We start from the raw sequence: 15494 nt of genomic DNA, 5'->3' as shown, positions 1-15494 counted from the left end.
GGTGAGGGTGAGTGTTAGGTTAAGCATTAGCGTTATGGTGAGTGTGAGTGTAAGAGGTGAGGGTGAGGGTAAGAGTTAGCATTAAGGTTAGGCTGAGGGTGAGGGTGAGGCTGAGGGTTCGGGTTAGGGTGAGGGTTAGTGTGAGGTGTATATTTAGGGTCAGAGTGAGGGTTAGGGTTAGGGTGAGATTTAGACTTAGGGTTAGGGTTAGGGTGTGTCTTAGGTTTAGGGTTAGGGTTAGGATGAGGGTGAGGGTGAGTGTGAGGTGAGGGTTAGGGTGAGGGGTAGGTGTAGGGTTAGGGTGAGGTTTAGGTTTAGTGTGAGGGTTATGGTTATGGTTAGCGTTAGGGTGAGGGTGAGGGTAAGGGTTAGTGTGAGGCTTATGGTGAGAGTGAGGGTTAGGGTTAGGGTAAGGGTTAGGCTTACGGTTCGGGTGAGGCTGAAGGTTAGGTTTAGGGTGAGGGATAGTGTGACAGTGAGTTTTAGGGTGAGGGTGGGGGTTAGGTTTAGGGTTAGGGTGAGGGTTAGGGTTAGGGTGATTGTTACTGTGAGGGGTAGGGTTAGGGTTATGGTGAGGGTTAGGGTTAGTGTGAGGGTTAGGGTTAGAGTTAGGGTTAGGGTTAGTGTGAGGATAAGGGTTAGTGTGATGGTTAGGGTGAGGGTGAGGGTTAGGGTTTGCTTTAGGTTTAGGTTGAGGTTGAAGGTTAAGGTTAGGGTTAGGGTTAGGCTGAGCATGAGGGTTAGGATTAGGATTAGGGTGAGGGTTAGGGTTAGGCTAAGGGTTAGGATTAGGTTTAGGGGGAGGAGTAGGGATAGGCTAAGGTTTAGGATTAGGGTTAGGTTTAGGGTTAGGCTTAGGGTGAAGGTGAGGGTAAAGGTGAGTTTTAGGGTGAGTGTGAGGGTTAGGGTTAGGGTTAGGGTGAGGCTTAGGGTTAGTGTGATGTTTAGGGTGAGGTGAGGTTTAGGGTGAGGTTGAGTGTTCATGTGAGGGTGAGGGTTAGGGTGTGGGTGAGGGTAAGGTTTAGGGTGAGGGTTAGGGTGACAGTGAGGGTTAGCATGAGGGTGAGGGTTAGGGTTAGGGTTAGGGTGAGGGGTCGGGTGAGGGGTAGGGTTAGGGTTATGGTGAGGGTTATGGTTAGTGTGGAGGTTAGGGTTAGATTTAGGCTTAGATTGTGGTTGAGGGTAAGGGTGAGGTTTAGGGTGAGGGTGAGGGTAAGGGTGTGGTTTAGGGTGAGGGTGAGGGTTAGGGTTAGGTTTAGGGTGAGGGTTATGGTGAGGGTTACGTTTAGTATTAGGTTTAGGTGGACGGCTTGCGAGAGGGCGAGAGTTAGGGTGAGGGTGAGTGTTTAGGTAGGTAAGGGTTAGGTAGTTAGGTTAGCCTTAGGCATAGGGTGACGATTAGGGTGAAGGTGAGGGTTAGGGTGAGGGTGAGGGTTAGGATTAGGGTTAGGGTGAGTGTTAGGTTTAGGCTAAGGTTTAGAGTTAGGGTTAGGGTTAAGGTGAAAGTGAGGCCGAGGGTTAGGATTAGGTTTAGGGTTAGGGTGAGGGTAATGATGAGGGTTAGGTTTAGGATTTGGGTTAGGTTTAGGGTTAGGCTTAGGGTGAGGGTGAGGGTAAGGGTGAGTTTTAGGGTGAGGGTGATGGTGAGGGTTAGGTTGAGGTTTAGTGTTAGTGTGAAGTTTAGGGTGAGGTTGAGGTTTAGGGTTCGGGTTTGGGTTTGGCTGTGGGTGAAGGTAAGGGTGTGTGTGAGGGTTAGGGTTAGGGTGACCGTTAGGGTGACAGTGAGGGTTAGTGTCAGTGTTAGGTTTAGGGTTAGGTTTAGCGTTTCCGTGAGGTTTAGGGTTAGGGTTAGGGTGAGGCTTTCGTTTAGGGTTAGGGTGAGAGTTAGAGTGAGGGTTAGGGTTAGGGTTAGGGTGAAAGTAAGGGTTAGGGTGAAGGTCAGGGTGAGAGTGAGGGTTAGGGTTAGCTTTCGGGTGAGGGCTAGGTTTGGGTGAGGGTGTGAATTAGGGTGAGGGTTAGGGTTAGTGTGAGGATAAGGTTGAAGGTGAAGGTTAGGTGAGGGTGAGGGTTAGGGTGAGGGTTAGGATTAGGGTTAGGGTGAGGGTTATGTTTATCGTGATGTTAAGTTGAGGGTGAGGGTTGGGTGAGGGTGAAGGTTCGGGTGAGGGTTCGGTTAAGGTGTGGGTGAGGGTTAGGTTTAGGATGTGGGTTAGGGTGACAGTGAGGATTAGTGTGAGGTTGAGGGTTAGGTTTAGGGTTAGGTTGAGGGTTAGGTTTAGGGTGAGGGTTAGGGTAAGGTGTAGCGTTAGGTTTATGGTGAGGGTTAGGGTTATTGTGAGGGTTAGGGTTAGATTTAGGGTTAGGGTTAGTGTGAAGATAATGGTTAGGGTGAGGGTTAGGATGAGGGTGAGGTTTAGGGTTAGTGTTAGGTTTAGGGTGAGGGTGAGGTTTCCAGTTAGGGTTAGGTTTAGGGTGAGTTTGAGGGTTAGGATTAGGGATAGGGTGAGGGTTAGGTTTAGGCTAAGGTTTAGAGTTAGGGTTAGGGTTAAGGTGAGGGTGAGGCTGAGGGTTAGGATTAGGGTTAGGGTTAGGCTGAGGGTGATGGTGAGGCTTAGGTTTAGGATTAGGGTTAGGTTTAGGGTTAGGCTTAGGGTGAGGGTGAGGGAAAGGGTGAGTTTTAGGGTGAGGGTGAGGGTGAGAATTAGGGTGAGGTTTAGTGTTAGTGTGAAGTTTAGGGTGAGGTTGAGGTTTAGGGTGAGGATGAGTTTTCGGGTGAGGGTGAAAGTAAGGGTGTGTGTGAGGGTTAGGGTTATGGTGACGGTAGGGTGATGTTGAGGTTTAGTGTAAATGTTAGGTTTTGGGTTAGGTTTACCTTTCCAGTGAGGGTTAGGGTTACGGTTAGCATTAGGTTGAGGGTTAGGGATAAAGTTAGGGTGAGGTTCACGTTTAGGGTTAGGGTGAGAGTTAGAGTGAGGGTCAGGGTTAGGGTTAGGGTGAGAGTAAGGGTTAGGGTGAGGGTGAGAGTGAGGGTTAGGGTTAGCATTCGGGTGAGAGGCAAGGTTTGGGTGAGGGTTAGGGTTAGAATGAGGGTTAGGGTTCGTGTGAGGGTTTGGTTGAGGGTGAGGGTAAGGGTTAGGGTGAGGATTAGGATGAGTGTGAGGGTTAGGGGTAGGGTTATGGTGAGGGTTATGGTGAGGTTTAGGGTTAGGGTTTGGGTTAGGGTGAGTTTTACAGTGAGTGTGAGGGTTAGGTTTAGGGTGAGGGTAAGGATTATGGTGAGGGTTAGAGTGAGGGTGAGTGTTAGGTTTAGCATTAGGGTTAGGGTTAGGGTGAGGGTTAGGGTGAGGGTTAGGGTTAGAGTGAGGGCTAGGGTGAGGGTGAGGGTTAGGTTTAGGGTTAGGGATAGGGTAAGGATTAGTGTTATGGTTAGGGTTAGGGTGAGCATTAGCCTGAGGGTTAGGGTTAGGGGTAGGGTGAGGGTAATCGTTAGGGTGAGGGAGAGTTTTAGGGTTAGCATTAGGGTTAAGGTGATGGTTAAGTTTAGAGTTAGGTTTATGTCTAGATTGAGAGCTAGGGTGAGGGTGAGGGTGAGTGTTCGGGTTATGATTAGAGTTAGGGTTACTCTGAGGTTGAGGGTTAGGGTGAGGTTGAGGGTTAGGGTTAGGGTTAGGGTGAGGGTTAGGGTTAGGATTAGGGTGAGGTTTATCGTTATCATTAGGGTTAGGTTTAGTTTGAGGATTAGAGTTATGGTTAGCTTTAGAGTTAGGGTGAGTGTAAATTTTTGTGTGAGGTTTACGGTGAGGGTGAGGGTTAGGGTTAGGGTGATGGTTAGGGTGACTGTGAGGGTTAGTGTAAGTGTTAGGTTTAGGGTTAGGTTTAGCGTTCCCGTGAGGGTTAGGATTAGCGTTAGCGTTACGCTGAGGGTTAGGGTTAGGGTGAGGGTTACGTTTAGGGTTAGCGTGAGAGTTAGAGTGATTGTTAGGGTTAGGGTTAGGGTGAGAGTAAGGGTTAGGTTGAGGGTGAGGGTGAGAGTGAGGGTTAGGATTAGCGTTCGGGTGAGGGCTAGGGTGGGGTGAGGGTGAGGGTTAGGGTGAGGGTTAGGTTTAGGGTTAGGGTTAGGGTAAGTCTGAGGATTCGGGTTAGGTTTAGCGTTAGATTTAGGGTGAGTGTAAGGGTTAGGGTGAAGTTTAGGTTGAGGCTGAGGTGTAGGGTTAGCGTTAGTGCTAGGGTGAGGGTTAAGGTGAAAGTTAGGGTTTGGGTTAGGGTGAGGTTGACGGTGAGGTTTAGGGAAAGGGTGAGGGTTAGGGTTAGGATTAGGGTGAGGGTGAGGGTTTGGGTTAGGGTGAGGGTGAGTGTTAGGTTGAGGGTTAGGGTGAGGGTGAGTGTTAGGTTTAGCATTAGGGATATGGTGAGTGTGAGTGTAAGAGGTCAGGGTGAGGGTAAGAGTTAGCTTTAAGGTTAGTCCGAGGGTGAGGGTGAGGCTGAGGATTAGGGTTAGGGGGAGGGGGAGGGGGAGGATTAGTGTGAGGTGTATGTTTAGGGTCAGGGTAGGGGTTAGGGTTAGGGTGAGGTTTAGGGTTAGGGTGTGTGTTAGGTTTAGGGATAGGGTTAGGATTAGCTGAGGGTTAGGTTTAGTGCGAGCGTTATGGTTAGGGTTAGCGTTAGGGTGAGGGTGAGGGTAAGTTTTAGCATGAGTGTTAGGGTGGGAGTGAGGGTTAGGGTTAGGGTTAGTGTTAGGCTTACTGTTAGGGTGAGGCTGAGGGTTAGGTTTAGATTGAGGGATAGGGTGAGAGTGAGTGTTAGGGTGAGGGTGGGGGTTAGGTTTAGGGTTAGGGGCAGGGTTAGGTTTAGGGTCAGTGTTAGGTTGAGGGCTAGGTTTAGGGTTATGGTGAGGGTTAGGGTTAGTGTGAGGGTTAGGGTTAGAATTAGGCTTAGGTTGAGGTTGAGGGTAAAGGTCAGGTTAGGGTTATGTTGAGGGTTAAGGTTAGGTTTACGGTGAGGGGTGAGGGTGAGGGTGAGGGTTATGGTTAATATTACGTTTAGGGGGAGGGCTTGTGCGAGGGCGAGGGTTATGGTGAGTGAGTGTAAGCGGTGAGGGTGAGGGTAACATTTAGCGTTAAGGTTAGGCTGAGGGTGAGGGTGAGGCTGAGGGTTAGGGTTAGGGTTAGGTTTAGGGTTAGGGTTAGGGTTAGCGTGTGTGTTAGGTTTAGGGTTAGGGTTAGGATGAGTGTGAGGGTTAGGGGGAGGTGAGCGTTAGGGTGAGGGGTAGATTTAGGGTTAGGGTGAGGTTTAGGTTTAGTGTGAGGGTTATGGTTATGGTTAGCGATAGGTAAGGGTGGGGGTAAGGTTTAGGGTTAGGGTGAGAGAGAGAGTTAGGGTTAGGTTTAGGCTTGCGTTTAGGGTGAGGCTGAGGGTTAGGTTTAGGGTGAAGGATAGGGTGACAGTGAGTGTTAGGGTGGTGGGGGAGTTAGGTTTAGGGTTAGGGTGAGGTTTAGGGTTAGGGTGATTGTTAGGGTGAGGGTTAGGGTTAGGTTGATTGTTAGGGTGAGGGGTAGGGTTAGGGTTATGGTGAGGGTTAGGGTTAGTGTGAGGGTTAGGTTTAGAATTAGGCTTAGGTTGAGGTTGATGGTAAGGGTGAGGTTTAGGGTGAGGGTGAGGGTTAGGGTTAGGTTTAGGGTGAGGGTTAGGGTGAGGGTGAGGGTGAGGGTTAGGGTTAGTATTAGGGTTAGGGGGAGGGCTTGCCCGAGGGCGAGGGTTAGAGTTTGGGTGAGAATGAGGGTGAGGGTTTAGGTAGGTAAGGGTTAGGTAGTTAGGTTAGGGTTAGGGATAGGGTGAGGATTAGGATGAAGGTGTGGGTTAGGGTGAGGGTGAGGGTTTAGGGTGATGTTTAGGGTGAGGGTGAGGGTTGGGTTCGGGTTCGGATGAGGTTCGGGTTAGGGTGTGCGTGAGGGTTAGGTTTAGGGTGAGGGTTAGGGTGACAGTGAGGATTAGTGTGAGGTTGAGGGTTAGGGTTAGGGTGAGGGTTAGGGTGAGGGTTAGGGTTAGGGTGATGGTTAGGGTGAGGTGTAGGTTTAGGGTTATGGTGAGGGTTAGGTTTATTGTGAGGGTTAGGGTTAGAGTTAGGGTTAGGCTCAGTGTGAGGATAATGGTTAGGGTGAGGGTAAGGATGAGGGTGAGGGTTAGGGTTAGTGTTAGGTTTAGGGTGAGGGTTAGGCTTAGAGTTAGGTTTAGGATAGGGTGAGTTTGAGGGTTAGGGTGAGGGTGAGGGTTAGGGAAAGGATTAGGGTTAGGGTTAGGCTGAGGGTTAGGGTTAGAATTAGGGTTAAGGTGAGGTCTAGAGTTAGGGTGAGGGTTAGGGTTAGGGTTAGGGTGAGGGTTAGGGTTAGGGTTACTCTTAGTGTGAGGGTTAGGTTTAGGTCTAGGGTGAGGGATCGGTTTAGGGTTAGGTTTAGGGTTAGGGTGAGGATAAGGATTAGGGTGAGGGTTAGGGTGAGGTTGAGGTTCTGGGTCAGGGTTAGTGTTAAGGGTTAGTGTTAGGGTGAGGGTGAAGGTGAGGGTTAGGGTTAGGGTTAGGGTGAGGGTTAGGTTTGGGGTGAGGGCTGGTGTGCGGGCGAGGGTTAGGGTGAGGGTGAGGGTGAGGTTGAGGGTTACGGTTAGTATTAGGGTTAGGGTGAGGGCTTTCATGAGGGCGAGGATTAGGGTGAGGGTGAGGGTGAGGCTGAGGGTTTTTGTAGGTAAGGGTTAGGGTTAGGGATAGTTTGAGGATTAGGGTGAAGTTGAGGATTAGGGTGAGGGTGAGGGTTTAGGTGAGGGTGAGGGTTAGGGTGAGTGTGAGGGTTAGGGAGACAGTTAGGGTGAGGGTTGGGGATAGGTTTAGGGTTAAGGTGAGGGCTAGCTTGAGGTTAGGTTTAGGGTTAGGGTGAAGATTAGGGTGAGGGTTAGGTTGAGGTTGAGGTTTAGGGTTAGTGTGAGCCTAAGGATTAGTGTGAGGGTTAGGGATAGGATTAGGTTTAGGGTGAGTTCTAGGTTGAGGGTTAGGGTTAGGTTTAGGGTAAGCGTGAGGGTTAGAGTGAGGGTTAGGTGTAGGTTTAGGGTGAGTGTAAGGGTTAGCTTGTGGGTTAGGGTGAGCGTGAGGATTATGGTGATTGTGAGTGTTATGGTGATTGTTAGTGTGAGGGTTAGGGTCAGGGTTAGGGTAATGGATAGGGTGAGGCTGACGGTTAGGGTTAGGGTTAGGTTGAGCATTAGTGTGAGGGTGAGGGTTAGTGTTAGGATTCAGGTTAGTGTTAGGTTAAGGCTGAGGGTGAGTGTTTGGGTGAGGGTGAGGGTTATGGGTAGGATTAGGGTTAGGGTGAGGGCTTTCATGTGGGCGAGGGTTAGGGTGAGGATGAGGGTGAGGATTTCGGTAGGTAAGGGTTAGGGTTAGGGATAGTGTGAGGATTAGGGTCATGTTGAGGGTTAGGGTGAGGGTGAGGGTTAGGGTGAGGCTTAGGAATAGGGTTAGGGTGAGGGTTAAGTTTGGGGTGATGTTTAGGGTGAGGGTGAGGGTTGGGTGAGGGTGAGGGTTCGGGTGAGGGTGAAAGTTAGGGTGTGGGTGAGGGTTAGGTTTAGGGTGAGGGTTAGGGTGACAGTGAGTGTTAGGTTGAGGGTGGGGGTTAGGTTTAGGGTTAGGGTGAGGGTTAGTGTTAGGGTGAGTGTTAGGGTGAGCGTTAGGGTTAGGGTTATGTTGTGTGTTAGGCTTAGTGTGATGGTTAGGGTTAGAGCTAGGATTAGGGTTAGTGTGAGGTAAGGGTTAGGGTGATGGTTAGGGTGAGGGTGAGGCTTAGGGTTAGCGTTAGGTTTAGGGTGAGGGTGAGGGTTACAGTTAGGGTTAGGTTTAGGGTGAGCGTGTGGGTTAGGATTAGGTTTAGGGTGAGGCTTAGGGTTAAGCTAAGGGTTAGGGTTAGGTTTAGGGTTAATGTGAGGGTGAGGCTGAGTTTTAGGATTAGGGTTAGGGTTAGGGTGAGGGTGATGGTGAGGCTTAGGTTTAGTATAAGTGTTAGTTTTACGGTTAGGCTTAGAGTGAGGGTGAGGGTAAGGGTGAGTTTTAGGGTGAGGTTCAGGGTGAGGGTTAGGGTTAGGGTGAGGTTTAGGTTTAGTGTGAAGTTTAGGGTGCAGTTGAGGTTTAGGGTGAGGGTTCAGGTTCGGGTGAAGGTGAAGGTGAGGGTGTGGGTGAGGGTTAGGGTTAGGGTGTCCATTACAGTGATAGTGAGTGTTAGTGTAAGTGTTAGGTTTAGGATTAGGTTTAGCGTTCCGGTGAGGGTTAGGGTTAGGGTTAGCCTTAGGTTGTTAGAGTGAGGGTTACGTTTAGGGTTAGTGTGAGGGTTACGTTTAGGGTTAGGGTGAGTATTAGAGTGAGGGTTAGGGTTAGGGTTAGGGTGAGAGTAAGGGTTAGGGTGAGGGTGAGGGTGAGAGTGAGGGTTAGGTTTAGTGTTCGGGTGAGGGCTAGGGTTGGGTGAGGGTTAGGGTTAGGGTGAGGGTTAGGGTAAGTGTGAGGATTAGGGTTAGGTTTAGCATTAGAGTTAGTGTGAGGGTAAGGGTGAGGGTGAGGTTTAGATTGAGGGTGAGGTTTATGGTTAGGGTTAGCGTTAGGGTGAGGGTGAGGGTAAGGGATAGGGTGAGGTTTAGGGTGAGAATGAGGGTTAGGGTTAGGGTAACGGATAGGCTTACAGTTAGGGTGAGGCTGAGGGTTACGTTTAGGGTGAGGGATAGGGTGAAAGTGAGTTTTAGGGTGAGGGTGGGGGTTAGGTTTAGGGTTATGGTGAGGGTTAGTGTTAGGGAGAGTGTTAGGGTGAGGGGTAGGTTTAGGGTTATGGTAAGGTTTAGGGTTAATGTGAGTGTTAGTGTTAGGTTTAGGGTTAGGGTTAGTGTGAGGATAAGGGTTAGGGTGATGTTTAGGGTGAGGGTGAGGGTTAGGGTTAGCTTTAGGGTTAGGGTGAGGGTGAGTGTTACGGTTAGGGTTAGGGTTAGGGTGAGCATGAGGGTTAGGATTAGGGTTAGGGTGAGGGTTACGGTGAGGCTAAGGGTTAGGGTTAGGGGGAGATGGAGGAAGAGGCTAAGTTTTAGGATTAGGGTTAGGTTTAGGTTAGGCTTAGGGTGAAGGTGAGGGTAAGGGTGAGTTTTAGGGTGATTGTGAAGTTTAGGGTTAGGGTTAGGGTGAGGTTTAGGGTTAGTGTTATGTTTAGGGTGAGGTTGAGGTTTAGGTTGAGGGTGAGTGTTCGTGTGAGGGTGAGGGTTAGGGTGTGGGTGAGGGTAAGGTTTAGGGTGAGGGTTAGGGTGACAGTGAGGGTTAGGGTGAGTGTGACTGTTAGCGTTAGGGTTAGGGTGCGTGTTAGGTTGAGGGTTAGGTTTAGGGTGAGGGGTAGGTTGAGGGGGAGGGTTAGGGTTATGTTGAGGGTTATGGTTATTGTGGAGGTTAGGGTTAGAATTAGGTTTAGGTTGAGGTTGAGGGTAAGGGTGAGGTTTAGGGTGACAGTGAGGGTTAGGGTTAGGTTTAGGGTGAGGGTTATGGTGAGGGTGAGGGTGAGAGTTATGGTTTGTATTAGGGTTAGGTGGAGGGCTTGCACGAGGGGGAGGGTTAGGGTGAGTGTGAGTGTTTAGGTAGGTAAGGGTTAGGTATTTAGGTTAGCCTTAGGCGTAGGGTGAGGATTAGGGTGAAGGTGAGGGTTAGGGTGAGGGTTAGGATTAGGGTTAGGGTGAGGGTTAGGTTTAGGGTCATGTTTAGGGTGAGGGTGAGGGTTTGGTGTGGGTGAGGGTTCGGGTGAGGGTTTGGGTTAGGGGGTGGGTGAGGGTTAGTTTTAGGTTGAGGGTTAGGGTGACAGTGAGCATTAGTGTGAGGTTGAGGGTTAGGGTTAGGGTTAGGGTGAGGGTTAGGATTACGGTGCGGGATAGGTTAAGGGGTAGGGTTAGGGTTATGGTGAGTGATAGGGTTATTGTGAGGGTTAGTGTTAGAGTTAGGGTTAGGGTTAATGTGAGGGTAATGGTTATGGTGAGGGTGAGGCTGAGGGTTCAGATTAGGTTTAGGGTTAGTGTGAGGTTGGTGGTGAGTCTTAGTTTTAGGATTAGGGTCAGGTTTAGGGTTAAGCTTGGTGTGAGTTTGAGGGTAAGGGTGAGTTTTAGGGTGAGGGTGAGGGTGAGGGTTAGGGTGAGGTTTAGTGTTAGTGTGAAGTTTAGGGTGAGGTTGAGTTTTAGGGTGAGGGTGAGGGTTCGGCTGAGGGTGAAGGTAAGACTGTGTGTGAGGGTTAGGGTTAGGGTGACGCTTAGGATGACGGTGAGGGTTAGTGTAGGTGTTAGGTTTAGGGTTAGGTTTAGCATTCCAGTGAGGGTTAGGGTTAGGGTTAGCGCTAGGGTGAGGGTTAGGGTTAGGGTTAGGGTGAGGGTTACGTTTAGGTTTAGGGTGAGAATTAGAGTGAGGGTTTTGGTTAGGCTTAGGGTGAGAGTAAGGTTTAGGGTGAGGGTGAGGGTGAGAGTGAGGGTTAGGTTTATCATTCGGCTGAGGGCTAGGGTTGGGTGAGTGTGAGGTTAGGGTTAGGGTTAGGGTTAGGGTAAGTGTGAGGATTAGGGTTAGGTTTAGCGTTAGATTTAGGGTGAGGATAAGGGTTAGGGTGAGGTTTAGTTTGAGGGTGAGGTTTAGGGTGAGCGTTAGTTTTAGGGTGAGTGTTAAGTTGAATGTTAGGGTCTGGGTTAGGGTGAGGTTGACGGTGAGGGTTTGTGTTAGGGTTAGGGTGAGGTTTAGGGATAGGGTGAGGGTTTGGGTTAGGGTTAGGGTGAGGGTTAGGTTTAGGGTTAGGGTGAGGGTGAGGGTTAGGGTTAGGGTAAGGGTGAGGGTTAGGGTGAGGGTGAGTGTTAGGTTTAGCATTAGGGATATGGTGAGTGTGAGTGTAAGAGGTGAGGGTGAGGGTAAGACAGCGTTAAGGTTAGTCTGAGGGTGAGGGTGAGGCTGAGGTTTAGGGTTATGGTGAGGGTTAGTGTGAGGTGTATGTTTAGGGTCAGGGTGAGGGTTAGGGTTAGGGTGAGGTTTAGGTTTAGGGTAAGTTTACGGTGTGTGTTAGGTTTAGGGTTAGGGTTAGGATGAGGGTGAGGGATAGGGTTAGGTAAGGGTTAGGTTTAGTGTGAGGGTTATGGTTAGGGTTAGCTTTAGGGTGAGGGTGAGGGTAAGTTTTTGGGTGAGTGTTAGGGTGAGAGTGAGGGTTAGGGTTTGGGTTAGGGTTAGGCTTACGGTTAGGGTGAGGCTGAGTGTTAGGTTTAGGGTGAGGGATAGGGTGACAGTGAGTGTTAGGGTGAGGGTGGGGGTTAGGTTTAGGGTTAGGGTGAGAGTTAGGGTTAGGATGAGTGTTAGGGTGAGGGGAAGGGTTAGGGTTATGTTGAGGGTTAGGGTTAGTGTGAGGGTTAGGGTTAGAATTAGGCTTAGGTTGAGGTTGAGATTAAGGGTCAGGTTAGGGTGAGGGTGAGGGTTAGGGTTAGGGTTAGGTTTAGAGTGAGGGGTGAGGGTGAGAATGAGGATTACAGTTAGTATTACGGTTAGGAGGAGGGCTTGCGTGAGGGCGAGGGTTAGGGTGTGGGTGAGGGTGAGGATGAGGGTTTAGGAAGGTAAGGGTTAGGTAGTTTGGTAAGGGTTAGGGATAGGGTGAGGATTAGGATGAAGGTGAGGGTTAGGGTGAGGGTGAGGGTTAGGATTAGGGTTAGTGTGAGGGTAAAGGTTACGGTGATGTTTAGGGTGAAGATGAGGTTTGGGTGAGGGTGAGGGTGAGGGTGAGGGTTAGGGTGTGGGTGAGGGTTAGGTTTAGGGTGAGGGTTAGGGTGACAGTGAGGATTAGTGTGAGGTTGAGGGTTTGGGTTAGTGTTAGGTTGAGGTTTAGGGTTAGGGTGAGTGTTAGGGTGAGGTGTAGGGTTAGGGTTATGGTGAGGGTTAGGGTTCTTGTGAGGGTTAGTGTTAGAGTTGGGGTTAGGGTTAGTGTGAGAGTAATGTTTAAGGTGAGGGTTAGGATGAGGGTGAGGGTTAGGGTTAGTGTTAGATTTAGGGTGAGGGTGAGGGTTACATTTAGGTTTAGGGTTAGGGTGAGTATGAGGGTTAGGATTAGGGTTAGGGTGAGTGTTAAGTTTAGGCTAAGGGTTAGGGTTAGGGTTAAGGTGAGGGTGAGGCTGAGGATTAGGATTAGGTTTAAGGTTAGGGTGAGGGTGATGGTGAGGCTTAGGTTTAGGATTAGGGTTAGGTTTAGGGTTAAGCTTAGGGTGAGGGTGAGGGTAAGGGTGAGTTTTACGGTGAGGGTGAGGGTTAGGCTGAGGTTTAGTGTTAGTGTGAAATTTAGGGTGAGGTTGACGTTTAGGGTGAGGGTGAGGGTTCAGTTGAGGGTGAAGGTAAGGGTGTGTGTGAGGGTTAGAGTTAGGGTGACAGTTAGGGTGACTGTGAATGTTAGTGTAAGTGTTAGGTTTAGCGTTACTTTTTGCATTCCCGTGAGGGTTAGGGTTAGGTTTAGCGTTAGGGTGAGGTTTAGGTTTAGGGTTAGGGTGAGGGTTACGTTTAGGGTTAGGGTGAGAATTAGAGTGAGGGTTAGGGTTAGGGTTAGGGTGAGAGTAAGGGTTAGGGTGAGGGTGAGGGTGAGAGTGAGGGTTAGGGTTAGCTTTCGGGTGAGGGCTAGGGTTGGGTGAGGGTGAGGGTTAGGGTGAGGGTTAGGGTTAGTGTGAGGATTAGGTTGAAGTTGAGAGTTAGGGTGAGGGTGAGGGTTAGGATGAGGGTTAGGCATAGTGTTAGGGTGAGGGTTAAGGTTAGGGTGAGGGTTAAGGTTAGGGTGATGTTTACGGTGAGGGTTCGGGTTGGGTGAGGGTGAGGGTTCGGGTGAGGGTTCGAGTTAAGGTGTGGGTGAGTGTTAGGTTTAGGGTGAGGGTTGGGTGCCAGTGAGGATTAGTGTGAGGTTGAGGGTTAGGGTGAGGTTTAGGGTTAGGGTGAGGGTTGGGTGAGGGGTAGGGTTAGGGTTATGGTGAGGGGTAGGGTTATTTTGAGGGTTAGGTTTAGAGTTAGGGTTAGGGTTAGTGTGAGGATAATGGTTATGGTGAGGGTGAGGCTTAAGGTTAGCATTAGGTTTAGGGTGAGGGTAAGGGTTACGGTTAGGGTTAGGGTTAGTGTGAGTGTGAGGGTTAGTATTAGGGATAGGATGAGAGTTAGGTTTAGGCTAAGGTTTAGAGTTCGGGTTAGGGTTAAGGTGATGGTGAGTCTGATGGTTAGAATTAGGTTTAGGGTTAGGGTGAGGATGATGTTGAGGCTTAGGTTTAGGATTAGGGTTAGGTTTAGGGTTACGCTTAGGGTGAGTGTGAGGGTAAGGGTGAGTTTTAGGGTGAGGGTGAGGTTTAGTGTTAGTGTGAAGTTTAGGTTGAGGTTGAGGTTTAGGGTGAGGGTAATTGTTCAAGTGAGACTGAAGGTAAGAATGTGTATGAGGGTTAGGGTTAGGGTGACGTTTAGGATGACGGTGAGGGTTAGTGTAAGTGTTAGGTTTAAGGTTAGGTTTAGCGGTCCAGTGAGGGTTAGGGTTAGGGTTAGTGTTAGGGTGAGGGTTAGGGTTAGGGTTAGGGTGAGGGTTAAGTTTAGGGTTAGGGTGAGAGTTAGAGTGATGGTTAGAGTTAGGGTTAGGGTGAGAGTAAGGATTAGGGTGAGGGTGAGGGTGAGAGTGAGGGTTAGGTTTATCATTCGGCTGAGGGCTAGGGTTGGGTGAATGTGAGGGTTAGGGTGAGGGTTAGGGTTAGAGTTAGGGTTAGGGTAAGTGTGAGGATTAGGGTTAGGTTTAGCGTTAGATTTAGGGTGAGGGTAAGGTTTAGGGTGAGGTTTAAGTTGAGGGTGAGGTTTAGGGTTAGCGTTAGTGTTAGGGTGAGGTTGACGGTGAGGGTTAGGGTTTGGGTTAGCGGGAGGTTGACGGTGAGGGTTAATGTTAGTGTTAGGGTGAGGTTTAGGGATAGTGTGAGGGTTAGGGTTAGGGTTAGGTTGAGGGTTAGGTTTAGGGTTAGGGTGAGGGTGAGGGTTAGGGTTAAGGTGAGGGTGAGGGTTAGGTAGAGGGTTAGGGTGAGGGTTAGTGTGAGGTGTATGTTAAGGGTCAGGGTGAGGGTTATGTTTAGGGTGAGGTTTAGGGTTAGGGTTAGGGTTAGGATGTGTGTTAGGTTTAGGTTTAGGTTTAGGATGAAGTTGAGGTTTAGGGTTAGGTGAGGGTTAGGTTTAGTGTGAGGGTTAGGGTTAGGGTTAGGCTTACGGTTAGGGTGAGGCTGAGGGTTAGGTTTAGGGTGAGGGATAGGGTGACAGTGAGTGTTATGGTGAGTGTGGGGGTTAGGTTTAGGGTTAGGATGAGAGGGTTAGGGTGAATGTTAGGGTGAGTGGTAGGGTTAGGGTTATGTTGAGGGTTAGGGTTAGTGTGAGGGTTAGGGTTAGAATTAGGCTTAGGTTGAGGTTGAGGTTAAGGGTCAGGTTAGGGTGAGGGTGAGGGTTAGGGTTAGGTTTAGAGTGAGGGGTGAGGGTGAGGGTGAGGGTTACGGTTAGTATTACGGTTAGGAGGAGGGCTTGCGTGAGGGCGAGGGTTAGGGTGTGAGTTAGGGTGAGGGTGAGGGTTTAGGTAGGTAAGGGTTAGGTAGTTTGGTTAGGGTTAGGGATAGGGTGAGGATTAGGGTGAAGGTGAGGGTTAGGGCGAGGGTGAGGGTTAGGGTGAGAGTTAGGATTAGGGTTAGTTTGAGTGTTAAGGTTAGGGTGATATTTAGGGTGAGGGTGAGGGATGGGTGAGGGTGAGGGTTCGGGTGAGGGTGAGGGTTAGGGTGTGGGTGAGGGTCAGGGTGAGGGTGAGGGTTAGAGTGAGTTGTAGGGTTAATGTTATGGTGAGGGTTAGGGTTATTGTGAGGGTTAGGGTTAGATTTAGGGTTAGGGTTAGTGTGAGGATAATGGTTAGGGTGAGAGTTAGGATGAGGGTGAGGGTTAGGTTTAGTGTTAGGTTTAGGGTGAGGGTGAGGGTTACAGTTAGGGTTAGGGTTAGGGTGAGTGTGAGGGTTAGGATTAGTATTAGGGTGAGGGTTAGGGTTAGGCTAAGGGTTAGGGTTAGGGTTAAAGTGAGGGTGAGGCTTAGGTTTAGGATTAGGGTTAGGTTTAGGGTTAAGCTTAGGGTGAGGGTGAGGTAAGGGTGTGTTTTAGGGTGAGGGTGAGGGTTAGGCTGAGGTTTAGTGTTAGTGTGAAGTTTAGGGTGAGGTTTAGGTTTAGGGTGAGGGTGAGGGTTCAGTTGAGGGTGAAGGTAAGGGTGTGTGTGAGGGTTAGGGTTAGAGTGACGATTAGGGTGAGGGTGAGGGTTAGTGTAAGTGTTAGGTTTAGCGTTACTTTTAGTGTTCCCGTGAGGGTTGAGGTTAGGGTTAGCATTAGGGTGAGGTTTAGGATTAGGGTTAGGGTGAGGGTTACGTTTAGGGTTAGGGTGAGTATTAGAGTGAGGTTTAGGTTT

Source organism: Dipodomys merriami, unplaced genomic scaffold (genome assembly GCF_024711535.1).
Source record: "Dipodomys merriami isolate MVZ:Mamm:240054 unplaced genomic scaffold, mDipMer1.0.p SCAF_2, whole genome shotgun sequence".
Lineage (NCBI taxonomy): Eukaryota > Metazoa > Chordata > Mammalia > Rodentia > Heteromyidae > Dipodomys > Dipodomys merriami.
This window is presented reverse-complemented; position numbering follows the sequence as displayed.